This window comes from Carlito syrichta, unplaced genomic scaffold, assembly GCF_000164805.1.
Source record: "Carlito syrichta isolate Samal-C Ts95f unplaced genomic scaffold, Tarsius_syrichta-2.0.1 Scaffold302098, whole genome shotgun sequence".
Taxonomy (NCBI): domain Eukaryota; kingdom Metazoa; phylum Chordata; class Mammalia; order Primates; family Tarsiidae; genus Carlito; species Carlito syrichta.
Genome location: NW_007246194.1, coordinates 276,748 through 292,112, shown reverse-complemented (window position 1 = coordinate 292,112; position 15,365 = coordinate 276,748).

The following is a 15,365-nucleotide window of genomic DNA, read 5'->3' as shown; positions in this document are numbered from 1 at the left end:
GCTGCGGTGGCCGGGAGCGGCCACTGCACTCCAGTCTGGGCGACAGAGTGAGACTCTAAGAACATCCTATAGTGTCTACATTTTATAGTAGAAGAACAGTGAATATGGCTGGGAATTATTTAGGGGTCTAGATGTGGAGGATTTTGAGTGCCTAACAGAGGGTTTAGTTTTAACTCTGTAGGTAATGGAAAGTCATTAGAAATTTTTTTAAACATGGAAGTGAGGTTAACAGAAATTAACTTTAGTTTTAATATAGGAAGACTGTCAAAGGATGGTTTAAATTAAGGAGAAACTAGAAGTAGAATTATAGGCAACCTTGAATCATGTTTTGAAATTAAATGGCCTAATCTCTCTGCTTCTTCATTTAAAGTTGCATTTTCCCAACTCTATATTCTATGCATTTCTTTTAAAGATTAAGTTAAGAAGAAAATATCCCAAACACAGTATTTCTGGGTCATATGTAAATTTTCTGTATTGAAGTACATTTTGAGAAAAGTACAATATATTGGAATTGCAAAGTATTTCTGGCTCCTCATTTATCATAATTGAATGTGGACACTATATAGTCTTTCTGCTATTTCTTAATGTTAAAATATATCCAATGGTAATTTCTTTGATTTCTTTTTACTTTAATTAGACATATTATAATTCTCAATTGCAACAAATATTGATTTAGAGTTTCTTGGATGCTTGTCCCAGGAAGGGTCAGTGAGAAATCAAAAGAGATACAATGCCCAATTCTCAAAATAAAATGAAAATAATAATTTTAGGTTCATTCTATGTACAAGGCTCTGTGCTATAGAGATGTTTTGCATATTCAATTTCATTTATTCTGTATACTTAGTAAATGTTTTCATTTTTATTCATAAATTAAGTAAATAACCTAAGTTTATATACCTAGAAAGTATGAGTCATAATTCAAACCTTGTTTTAGTCACCAACCCAAAGATCCTTCCATATATCTGTTGATGCACATAGCATAACATGCATATATATGTTATTATATCAATTAGCAGGCACAGGATATTCATCTGCAAAGATTAGTAGCAATATATGGTAACAATCATTATGGGGCAGAGGAAGAGTGATACAGAAAATAACTGCCAATGTGCAGCTTATATGACATATACATAAATACTTCCTGTTTCCATAGTCTAGTTCTGACTCTTATCTTGGCCCCAAAACACCTTACACTCCAATGGCGGAGACATAATATAAAACTATATCAGCTTTACAGACAATAACTGCATAGATAATGACAATGGGTCGACTGAATGCTTCAGTTACTTGGGATTTTTATATGTGTTTTAGACATTAACTAGCATGATTTTATTCATTTATCAGTTAAAATATTACATGTATTACTTGACAGAACTAGTAATTTAATATTAATAGATGTGGTCAAAAAAATACTTGCATTCTTCAAGTCAGAAATTTGCCTGGAAATAATTTAGTATTGCTAATCCTCACAAAATGTATCAACATTTGGTTTTATAACTACTGTTTTCAGTGAGAATATTGAAACTGCAAGAGGTTAAATAACTTGCCCAAAGGTACATACTTCTAATTTAGAATTATCATTAGTGTCCAGGTCTGTGTGATGGGCATTCACTTTAAAGAGCCTGTCATCTATGTGTAGAAAGATACTACAATCAAAAATTAATAATAATAGATAATGAAAAGCATATGCATGATTAAATGAAGAGAGAACAGAACAGTCATCGTATTAGCTTTTTATTGCTGTTATAACAAATCACCACAAACTTGGGAAATTAAAACAACACAAATGTATTATGTTGCAGTTCTGGAGGTCAGAAGTACAAAATCAGTCTCCCTGGGCCATAACCAAAGTGTGCACAGCACTGCTATGTTCCTTCTGTAGGTTTGGAGGACAATCAGATTTTGTTCCCTTTTCCTGCTTTTGGAGGCAGCCTGCATTCCTTGGCCAAAAGGTCCCTTCCACCTTCAAACCCAGCAATGGTCCATCCAGTCTTTCCCATCCTACATCATTCTGATTCTTCTGCCTCACTCTGCCACATTAAAGGACTCATGTGATTACATTGGGTCCACCTAGATCATGGAGGATAACCTTCATATCTCAAGATTCTTGACTCAATCACATCTGGAAAGTCCCATTTGCCATGTAAGGGAACATATTCACAGGCTCTAGGGATTTTGATGTGAATATATTTGTAACCATTGCCACAATTAGGAAATGTTTTTGAGGAAAATGAAAATATAGAACTTGGCATTAAACATTAGAGTCAGGATCAGGACATAACCATTAGGGGAAACAATCAGGGAAAGATAAGCTATGGAGAGGGATTGGTATATAATGGCACATGCTTGGTATGAGGACTTCTGTGTCATCTGTCTACACACTGGTTTTATAATCTCAGTCAAGTCACTTGAATTTTCAGGGTCTTGGTTTCCTCAACTGTGAAGTGAAGGCACTGGGCTACATGGTCTCTGTGGTTTCTTTTCCCAACCATATAAATATATATTTACATTTTGAATGGTAGATGGGTGTATTTTTAAAATAAGGATTGATAAGTTCAATCAATATTTATCAAACTTTCAGAAGATACAGAGCAGTGTTCAAACAAAAGATGAAAATTGTGTACTTTTTCTTTACCTTAATCAAGCCTTGCATTTCTCTTTTGCTAAGCCCATATATTTTTATTTTCAGTCTTATTCATTCTAAAAAAAAAAGAAGTTATTTTATATATTTACTATCCCTTCTTGTTCCATAACTTATTTTATAAAATGTTTGTTTAGTCTTTCATAACTTTTTAATATTTAATTAATTAATTAATTAATTTCCCCCTCCCAGTGAGGACCTCTCTTTGTTGCCCAGGCTGGAAAGCAGTGGCATGATCATGATGATTATCCTCACAGCAGCCTCGACCTCATGGGCTCAAACAATCCTTTCACCTTAAATTCCCAAGTAACTGGAACTATAGACATGCACCAACATGCTTGGCTAATTTTTATATATTTTTTATTTTTTGTAGAAACAAGACTTTTCTATTTGCCCAGGTTGTATATTTTGCCTTGGGCTCAAACAATCCATCCACATCAACCTCCCAAAGTATTGAAATTACAAGCATGAGCCACTGTGCCCAGTCATGCTTTTCATTTAATTCTAATTAAAATATGTTTTTCATATAACTTTTGTTTTATCAGAATGAAGGAAAAAGATAGAGACTAATTATGCATCATTTGTATTTATTAATATTATTTGCCATCTTTCTGAGACTTATTGTGAGATCTTCTTCATGTTGTAACATTCCTTCAAGTGAAATAATTGTCATTATTATTCAGAGTCTACTCCACAAAAGAAAGTCAGCTTAATGATCTAAACATAAAGTCAACCCTTAGACTTACCACAACATACTGTTAGGGCCACTCCTTTGAATTAAAAAAAAAAAAGAAAACCTCTTCTGTAAATTCCTATTAAAGGTCAATCATTTTGCCAGGGGAAAAGAAATACATTACTGTATATCATCAGTAATATATTAGCAGAGAGCAGGCCTCAAGAAATTTCAAGAACTTCTACAATTTTGGCACAAATAAAGTGAAAGAGAAAGGACCCAGGAATAGGAATCTACTGGATCTTTATAATGTCCTTCTCACTGACTTATTGTTTGTTGTCTAGACAATAACCTAGGTAGATCTACAGCTCCTATCTGCTAACTAGGCTCCTACATACAAACCCCTCCTTCAATTCATCTCACATGCTACTTTGCATGTATCATTACTCTACTCCAAAGTTCCTGTGTATCTTTATTATGCATTAAATAAAATTCAAAGGCTTCCACAGCATGGACTGTACCTAACTTTTTCATGTTAATGCACTTATTTTTAACAGATTTTCCATTGTTCTCAAACAAGTATGTTCACCACTCCTTGAATATACATACATATCTAATTCTACCTCTATCTCTCAAAATAGTCTTCTTGCCAAGAAAGTTTGGACTGTTTCTTTCTAAATCCTGTCTGTTTAGTTCTGTCAAGAGACCTTTCCTTATTTTCCCAGATTTCATGTGTTGACACATCTCTAAATTCCATGCCACTTAGAGTCTATACTCTGCATTTGTCACAGAATTAACCATAGTTGTTTTTTTTTTTAACGTAAGTTGATATTCTTAAGGTAAATATCCTAGCTATCAAACTATATTCTAAATCCCTCAGAAATATGGATAACATATTTTCTTACTCTCAGTATTCCCAACCCATAGCACATAGCCTTACTTATACATGGTTCTCAGTAGAAGTTTAGAAGGTGATCATGATAACCATTTAATGTTTATAGCACAATGAATTTAAAATATGTATAGATAAAAAGTGTATTGGCATTTCATTATTTATGAATAATAGAGATATGATGGGAGCGAGAGCATATGGGATAGTTCAGAAACCATAAGACTGAGAAAGTTGTGTTGATAAAAGTCATAACTTAAAATACAGGTCAAGAATCTGAAATTAGCCCATATTAGGAGTTGATGCAAGGATATATTATAATAGTGGTCCAAATTCTTCCAAATATTGCCTTGTATATGAAAAATGCAAATACTCATTACATTATAAGCGACTTCTAGATAAAATTCTTGGAGATAAAGCCAGTTACCTACATTACTGCAAAAATTCAAAAACTCATATATCATGTTTGCTATATTTCTTATATCACCAAAAATGACCATACAATTCAGAATATATAATACTTCCCTGAGGATGTTCTGTATTTTGTTTATTCCAAGATGAGTCTTAGCTGAGAAGAGGTATATAGTCACTTTTCAATAACCAGTTCAAATGTTTCTTACTCTGGAAAACCTTCTCCAAACCATTTCAAAATTAGTCATTTCTTCCCATGTGCTCCCCAAAACAGAAGATACTTTTCTCTATTATGACACATAATTATTTTACTTTGTACTTTGTTTGCATTTCTATAAGTTTTACTAGCCTAAACATTTCTTAAATACATTTTCTTCTTTTGTTTTTGTTTACTTTTTTAATGATGGGAAATTTGCTCATTATAAATGCTCTACAAATGTTTATTAAGTGTGTGTCTTAAGAACATATGGAAGTTCGAAACTTCTACCACCTGATTCTGGGAATTCTTTCCGCAGAGGCATCTGTCAAGCATGGTGCAGGCAGAAGTTTATAGTGCTCACAAACAAAGTGAGCAATAATGAGTGAGATTGAAACACACTTGTTGAAAGGTGGAACCACACTTCATTTGACTTTGTAACTCTCACAATGGTTATTAGAGCTTCTGGCATATTACACATACTAAATAATGATTTAATGAATCAATGTTAAATCATGCTCTGACCATGATCATTCCAGAAACAGAATTAACATCAAATATGGGATACTACCTTGCCAGTGAAAACACATGTTAGAAGATAGGGAATCTATATAGGCGATCATATATTCCAACTATGGTGGTTTTCTAGTAGTCTTATCTCTTCCAGGTTGCTGAAGCTATTAGAGTGAAACAACTAATAAAATTTTTGAAGACTCACTCAATTTCTGGTTCTTTTTCTGGTAACAATGCTACAAGTCATATGCAAGTCCATGATTTTTAGCAAAGGATGTAAATTTATGAGTCATATGACAATAAAATAACCATACTACAAAATATATGAAATCCAAAAATTAATGAAATTGCAGATGTTCAGGGAACCATCACATGTATAATGTTTCTGTGTTGATAAATGTAGACAGAATATTGACTGATACATCTTAACAGGAACATTAGTATTTATCTCCATTATGGGGAACTTTTTTAGACTCACCACTGGCATATCTGTTATATCAGTTTATTCTCCAATAGCATAAATGGCATTCTATTAACAGAATCTTGAATAATTGTAAAGCTTCTGGTACTTAACTGTACCAGATGGCTTAACTATAGAGAAATTCAAATGAGTAGTATTATATTTCTCAGACATCTGCACAACTCCTGACAACATATGGAGCCTAGGACTAGCACTCCCAGTATTTTTGTAATGTCAAAACTATTAACATTTGCAAAAGTAAGTTTCTGATATGGAAGCATTTTACTGCATTTATTGTTATTCAGATTTTCTACAGTTTTCTTAACACCAACTTATGCAAAATGTTTACCTATATACTGAGTAATTAGCAATGTATAGATGGGATGAATTTTTTGCAGTACAGGAAAAAAATGTGTGAATTGGAAAAGAAAATGAGTGTTTGTAATCAGACAGATCTGAATGAGGACATCCATTCTGACTTGAATTTCCTAAGTACCTTGTCAAGCTGCTTAATCTATAACCATTAAGATCAATTTTAGCAGCAAATTAAAATTTAAGCAAAAGTGATATTCTGCTTTTGGGAATGATAAAGAAGGTCATATTGTACTATTCATTCTGCCAAAAACAATTACAAAAGCTAGGAAAATGTATTTTACAAAAACAGTTGTTTGAGGGCATTTACAGAAACAGCTGTTTGTGGGCACTGGAGAGCAAATAACACAAATAGAATTTGAGAAATTAGAGTCCTTGATAGAAGAATAAATAGTATGTAATATCAACATTCATCTTTGCTTTTTTTCTTAGGGCAAATTTTAGTCTGTCCCTTGGGAAAAGAGAGACCAAGTAGTAATCGCAGCCCTACTCAGCTGAAAACTAAGAGGATAGAGTTTGAGGCTTCCCAATTGGCTAAAATTTAAGCAAGAGAATTGTGAAGAGAAGAGAATTGCAAATAAATGAACCCCAAAATCTGTACATAAATTGCTCTTAAATCAATTATTAAATCAAAGGTTGCTCCTCAAATATGCATACATAGAGAAAAACTCTAGGAAGCTTAGGGAAAATTGCTGGGTGACTAAAGCATTGAACTTAAGTTTCAGCAGCTTTGTGATTCAACTTTAACTTTAGAGGGTTCACACCCATAAAATGAGTACCTCGGCCTAAAATAAGTATAACAGCCTTGAAATAAAGACAAACTTGAAATGTAACAGCTATGAGAAAATACTGCTTCAAGAGAACAAGGTGATTTACTGCCTTTCCATCTGTCTATCCAAAGAAAATGCTAACTTCCTGGAAAGTAGATAACATCATTCAATCTCTACAATGTACTCATTTGTTCAGCATATAACCTGAAATTACAAGGTACTATTGAATAAGCATATAGCAAAACAAACAAACAAATGCATAGGATTGCTGACTGAAAATCAAGAGAAAACAAGATTTTAAAAACTGACTATCCAGTGACTGATACTTTGCATTATCAAATAGGAACTTTAAAATATTGTGGTTAACATGTATAAGATCATAGAGAAAATTATGGAGAGTTTTAGTTGTGATCTAAATTTACTGCACAAAAAAGAGTAAAATGGTAGAAGTAAAAGATATAAACACTAAAATTAAAAATGTGATAGATAGATATAATGGAAGGATAGAAGCATCAGAAAACAGAATTAGTTAGCTAGAAGATAGGTCAGTAAAAATGTATCAAGATGATGCTCTTAGAAGAAAAGAATGACATAAATGATATTTAAAAAGCATAAGAGACATATAAGGAATAGTAAAATTTTTAATATATGAACAGAGTCCCAAGAAGGAACTGATAGGAAAACAAAATTTTAAATGTATAAAACTTTTACAAAGCAACGAAAGCTTTTACATACATTTAAGAAGTTTTATAATTATACATTTTAAAAATCCAGAAGAATGTACGAATTGATTATTAGCATTTATAAGTGAGTTAAATAGAGTTGTTGAATTCAAGTCAGTATATGGAAATCAGCTGTATTTCTTTATGTTCTGTTATGGCATAGGATTGATACCTAGTCAATTTCCCTAAAATATTGTCTGATAGTCTTCCCTTCCGTACAAGTATGTGGTTTAGTAAATACAAGCATGCCCAATTTTACTCTAATTTGCTTTATTATGCCTCACAGATTTTGCTTTTTTTTTTTTAACAAATTAAAGATTTGTGGCAACCCTGTGTCAAGTAGAATATCTTTCTTGCTTGAATTTTGATTTGTTACTAAAGTTGGCCCTAGTTGTTCTGGATTAAGCCACTTGATAAGGTACTTAGGAAGTTCCAATCGGAGCATGTGATCACATTCAGATCTGTGTGATTACAAATACTCATTGTCTTATATCTTATTTAACAAAATATTCTTCTGCTATAAATGAGGGCTACATTTTTATTTACTTAGTCTTTTCTGCTTTTATAACAATGGAGACACAATCTGGTAATGAATCTGAATACAACACTACAGGAACAAAGGATTTAGCAGAGAAGAAGAAATTGATAACATTATAATGTGGGGTACAGGTATAGATTATTAATGGCACAAGGTCCCTAAGAATAAAATGGAACTGGATAAGGGAAAATGAAAACAAAAGTAAACTTAACTTTACCAAAGAAGAATAAAACTTATTTCTCAAAGATGAAAAAAAATGTAGAAAAGGAGGGTTAAAATAGAGTTCATTAAAGAGTTAAGGAAATTCTTGTCATCAGAATATGGAGTCATATACTGAGAGGAATAGAAGTCAAGGATGAAACTGAGAGCTTCAACATAGTAGGAAAGATTTGGAATAACTGTAGTAAGAACAGTAATAAGCAATAAGATTTTATTTTAAAAACTTATTGAAGTGCATTAAAAATTTACCTTGGGTTTGGTAGCATGAAATAAAGCTCACACGCATGTTACTTCTCTTTACTTTAGAACCAGGTTGATGTCTACAAAAGCACAAGCAGGCAAACACATAAACTATACAATAACCTCAAGGGAATACAGAATTCTGAGAGTTCAGTAAAAGTCAAACCAAATTATGATCATTATTTACAATGCTATTTATAGTATATGCTACATTTGAAAAACAATTGAAATTCCAAACAATACTAGCTGGTGAAAAGTAAAATATCACTGACCTGAGAAAGATGATTTCAACAGGAGATCAATTAGTCAACAAGGGAGTTCTAAAGTGAGAAATCTGAAGATTTTGTTACCAAGTGGCAATAAATATGTTATTTTAACCAAACCACAGGTGACTGAAAGTAGAGGAGGTAGATAAGCTGATTAGGTTAAGAATCTATAAACTCAGGGTTTTGTTTTTAATGAGCAAAATCCTCAAACTCTAAGAACCTTAGAAAACACAGGCAACACCCTGATGGAAATTGGAACTGGCAACCAATTCCCGAGCAAAACCTCAAATATCCATGCCATAAGAGAGAAGATAGACAAGTGGGACCTCATGAAAATGAGCTTCTGCAAAGCAAACAAAACCATTAAGAGAGTGAGGAGATAACCCACAAACTGGGAAAAATATTTGCCAACTGAATATCTAATAAAGGCCTAACATCTAGAATCTACAAGGAACTCAAATGTGCCCAAAAGAATAAAACAAACAGCCCCATTACAAAATGGGCAAACGATATGAATAGGCACTCCTCAAAAGAAGACATAGCTGCCAGCAGATACTTGAAAAACTTTTCAGTCTCACTAATCATCAAAGAAATACAAATTAAAACCACACTGAGATACTACCTAACTCCAGTCAGGATGGCCATCATCAATAACTCAAAAAACAACAGATGCTGAAGAGGACACAGCAAAAAGGGAACACTTCTACACTGTTGACGGTAGAGTAAACTAATACAACCTCTGTGGGAAACAGTGTGATGACTCCTAAAAGATTTAAAAATCGACCTCACATACAATCCCTCAATCCTCCTACTGGGAATATACCCAGAGGAACTCAAATAATGCTATGAAAAAGATACCTGCACATGCATATTTATTGCAGCATTATTTACAGTAGCAAAAACATGGAACCAACTGTGCCCCCTCAATCAAGAGGACTGGATAAATAAAATGTGGTACATATACATGATGGAATATTACACAGTCATAAGGAAGGACAAACTTATGAGCTTCACAGCAACTTGGATGGACTTAGAGGCTATAATACTGAGTGATCTATCACAGAAACACAGAACTGAGTATCATATGTTCTCACTCATAAGCAAACCTTGTACAACTATTATAATACTATGCACTATAAGAAAGAGATTGGCAGTATTAGGATACTGCCAGGGAAAGGGGGACAGGATTGTCAGTAGTGGGAAACTGCCAGGGGATGGGGGAAGCATACCTCATCAACAACCTGCATAATGAACATTTGTATACCTAACCCTGAATTGTACCCCACATATTTAAAATATAAAATTAAAGTAAATAAATAAATTTTATTCCATAAGCACCAATATATTAAAAATAGTAGCCATGATAGTTATCATAAATGCTGGCTTATGTTTTTAAAAATGTAAAAGTATTGCTTAAAATTAGTAAAATGGCATTAATAGTGACCAGGTTCTAAGAATAATTCTTTAGCATCAGAGGTATATGTGCTCTGGCACTCATCAGATGCCTCTTATTCATTCCTATAAAAAATTATGTCTATTTTAGATATAAGATCCATTTAAGAGATTTGGTGGATATGTGTTATTTTGTGCCTATAATTCTAATTTCTAGTCTTCACTTCCAGTTGTTTTATAAATGTGAATTACCCAATTATTTTTAATTTACGATGCAATGCTCTTCCACTTTATGAAACACTAGACATATACTGTTCTTTACTAAAGCAGTCACAAAACAATTTGAATGTCACTTTCTGGATATCAATCTAGTTCCAGTGAAGCAAGAACTAACTTTTTTAACTACCAACTTTCAGTTCTTGTAGTTTAGTCTTATTTTCTCATTTTTTTCCTCTGGTAGTATTTCCAACATTATTTAATAGGTTCCCTGAAAGCAATACGGTCACATACACTGAAGCATAGAAGATTTATTTGTATTCTATGTCTTCAATCTGAGGAAAATAATTAAATGAATACTTTTATTTTACAAGTTAGATGTAATTAACTGACTATGCCCTGAAGTTGGGTTCACTTGTATGACTATACAAATCTGTATAAGAAAAGGACATGTGGCCGGGCTCGGTGGGTCAGCCTGTAATCCCAGCACTTTGGCAGTCCAAGGCAAGTGGATTGCCTGAGCCCATGGGTTCGAGACCCACCTGGGCAACTTGGTGAGACCTCATCTCTACAATAAATCAAAAAATTAGCCAGGTGTGGTAGTGCATACCTGTAGTTCCAGCTACTTGGAAGGCTGAGGCGGAAAGTTCACCAGAGCCCAGCAGGCGAAGCTGCAGTGACCGGGAGTGGCCACTGCACTCCAGTCTGGGTGACAGAGGGAGACTCCAACTAAAAAAACAAACAAACAAACAAAGAAAAGGATATGTATTCATGAATTAGCTTTCTAAGGACACTAGAGAAAATGCAGTTCATTGAAACAACAAACAAATAGAATAATTTTAAATTTAACTCTATGTGATTTTTAAATATATGTAATAATTTTAGATTTAAAAATATGCAATATATATTTTTTAAATTAAATTTTATATATAAAAAATTTATATCAGCTTTACTTCTACCTACCAACTGTCTTGAAAACAGCACATACAGCTGAGCTTGGTGGCTCAGCCTGTAATCCCGTGCCTTTGGGAGGCTGAGGTGAGTGGATTGCCTGAGCCCACGGGTTCGAGAACTACCTGGGCAGTGAGACTTCATCTCTGCAATAAATCAAAAAATCAGCTGGGCGTGGTAGCGCATGCCTGTAATTCCGGCTACTTGGAAGGCTGAGGTGGAAGGATCGCCAGAGCCCAGCAGGTTGAGGCTGCGGTGGCCAGAAGCGGCCACTGCACTCCAGTCTGGGCGACAGAGTGAGACTCCAACTCAAAAAATAAAAATAAATTTAAATAAATTTAAAAAAAAGAAAACAGCACATAGATCTTTCAACCATTCAGTGAATAAACAAGCTGTGGTACATGTATATAATAAAATAGTGTTCAACAATAAGAAGAAAAGAAACAAGTGATTCACCCAACAATATAGAACGATCTAAAGTACAATATGTTAAGTTAAAGAAGAAAAGCATGATCCAAAAGGCTACATACTGTATAATTCCATTTATATTGCATTTAGAAATGACAAGACTATAGGGACAGAAAACATAACTATATAATTTCATTTATATTGCATTTTGGGAAAGGCAAGTTACAAGAACAGAAAACATATTCGTGGCTGCCAGAGATTGAAGGTAAGAAAGGAACTTGAGGAGTCATTTGGGACTTAACAAAATTGTTCTACATCTAGGTAGTGTTCTGGTTTCCCAACTGTATATATTTGTTAAATTTCATAGACTTGTACACAAAAAAAGAATTTCATTTTCTATAAATTGCACTTCTATATATCTGGCTACAAAAATATTAAAACCTTTGTTTTATAGTCATGCACCTCTATAAGTGCTTCTTATACACTATAATCACTTCCTTGGATTTTTGCCAAAAATCTTTTGCCTCAATCTAACCATAAGAAAATATTAGATAAAAAAATTAAGAGAGGTTATACAAAATAACTAGACAGTATTTACAAAATATCAATATTACAAAAGTCATGAAAACACACAAAAATTGTTACAGACTTGAGGAGACAAAAGAGAATTGACAACTAGAAAAATCTGACATTTTAAATTGAATGCTGGACAAGGAAAAAATACATTAGTAGAATAGCTGGAAAAATTTGATTAAAATCTATAATATAGTTAATAATATTGCATAAATAGTATTCTCTGATTTAGATAATTTCACTATGGTTTTGTAAGATTTAACTATTAAGATGGCAATGGCATAGGTGGACTTGTGAGATTCTCTGAATGTGAGTTCCCAAAAAGACTCTTACTTTTCTTCCCCTATCCCTCAGCCCAACACCAGCCGTGCTGGTCTGAGGCCCGGGGACTTTTGGTCCCACGCAGGGCTGGATATTGCAGCCCCCGGCTGCTGCTGTTCCACCATACGTGACTTCAGCCTGTGTGGGAGTCTCGGGTCTCAGCTCCCTCTCTGGCTACATCGTCTCTTCCCCAGCACCCAAAACCAAGCCGCCAGTCACTCAGGGAGGCTCTGGGTGCCCACCTCTCAGAGACACTGGTCCCACTCCTGGCTGAAGTACCCTTTGAGGGGCCCAGGGCCACTCTCGCTGCTCACCGCCTGCCTTTTGGAGCTTTGGAGCTCTGGAGCTCTGGGCGCACCCTGGCTGAGGCACTCAGCACATGACCCCAAGCTTGGGGACACAGACAAGCATAGAGAAATGGATCTGTGAAAGTGAATCTGCCTCAGCCATTCTCCAGGCAAAGATTTCCATTGCCCCACTCACCTATCAAGAACCCCCACCTCGGTTCCTAAGGTAACATTGCTAAACAGGAGACAAAGTCCCATGCTTACGCTAAATCACACAAAAGCAACTCCCAGGCAGCAGGCTAAAAAAGAAAAAGAAAAGAAAAGCACCTGTAGTTCCAGCTACTTGGAAGGCTGAGGCGGAAGGATCGCCGGAACCCAGCAGGCGAGGCTGCAGTGACTGGGAGCGGCCACTGCACTCCAGTCTGGGTGACAGAGTGAGACTCCAACTCAAAACCAAAACCAAAATCAAACCCAAACTGTGAGTAAATCTAACTGCCTGCAACAAAAAACAAAGAGGAGAGGCTGAAGATCAAAGCTGAAGTGACTGTAGTCTGATCTCTTATTTTGACTCATGATTTTATCATTTTGACTGTTTGTTTTGACCACTTTTGTTGTTTGCCTTCTAACTTACACTGTTTCATGATTTTATAGGTCTGTCTCTGTGTAGCTATCAGTAGTCTTTAGGGAATCTATCTTACGTGTCTTTTTTAACTTCTCTCCGGCCTTGTGTTTCTTTCTCATCTGATAGTTGGTATATATGTCTGTTTTCTCTCTCGCTCTTCTCCCTTTCTAACTTCCTATTGACAACCCCTTCCTCCATTATTTTCCTCTTTTATGCCCCCTTTTTAATCTAGAGACCAAGCCTACATACTGCTGCATGGACAGATTGTAAAGAAGAGGGAAACAGGTTACAGTGTGCTCATACACCTGTTTGTGGATGCTAGAATCAGCATATACATTCTGAACCACAGCTTCCCCCTCAATTAAACCTCAAAACTGCAAAAAGTACAGTCCGCAGCCCACACTCCAAACTCAAAAGTGAACAAAGTCAGAAGACCCTCATAAGGAAGAACAGGATATTGGAGAAGGGAAACAAAAGCAACCCCACCTTCACTCAAAAACAGAATTAAAGAAGGGGAGGGAAAGGGGGGAGAGAGAAAAATCTACACAAATGAAGAAAAACCAAAAGAAGAGTATGCATCTCTCCCAAACCCCTGGGAGGGCAGACACTGAGAAAAATGACTTCGGAATGCAAACAATGAAGAGCCCCCAGAATGAAGGGTCTCAAACTACAAACCTAGATATCAAGATATTAATGGAGGATTAAAAAGAATTGAGGAGACACAAGAAGAAACTAGGAAGGAGCTGATATCTGAGATAACAGTAATAAAGAATACTGTGAATGAAACAAATAACAAACTGATAACCATGGAAAGTAGAATTAACCAATCAGAAGAAAGAATCTCAGAGCTTGAGGACCAAAATATAGAACTAACCCAAACTCTTAAAAACACAGAAAATGAGCTCAAAAAGACAGAACAAAATATTCAAGAGATGAGCGATTATTTCTACAGACTGAACCTAAGAGTAATTGGCATTCCTGAGCCAGAAAGAGAGACAGAGACCACACTAGAACAAACTTTCCATGAGATCATTCGAGAAAACTTCCCTTATTTAATCAGTGATGCAAAAATTCAAATACAAGAGATTCAGAGAACCCTGCAAGACAACAAATGAGAAGACCAACTCCTAGACACATAATAATTTGCCTAAACAAAGTAGGCATAAAAGAAAAAATCCTAAAGGCAGCAGGAGAAAAAGGTCAGATCACCTACCATGGAAGACCAATTACAATAGCAGCAGATTTATCTATAGAAACCAGGCTAGGAGAGCTTGGAGCCCTATCTTCAAAATCCTAAAAGATAAACAATTTCAACCAAGAATAACTTACCTGGCCAAGCTAAGCTTCATCAGTGAGGGAGAATTAAAATCTTTCACTGATATCCAATCCCTAAGAACTTATGCTGCCACCAAACCACCTCTACATGAAACACCTAAGTACTAAACACAGAAGAAAAGGAAAAAAGAACAACATTCTTCACAACAGTACAGGAAAAATAATAAAATATACATGAACCAATCCCAAAACCAAAAGAAAGGAAAAAAAACCAAATGGAAGAACAACAACTCTATAAAAACTCTATGATAGGGATGAACTCTCACATTTCAATAATTAGCCTGAATGTGAATGGACTAAACGCACCACTGAAAAGACATAGAATGGCAAAATGGATAAAATATCACCAG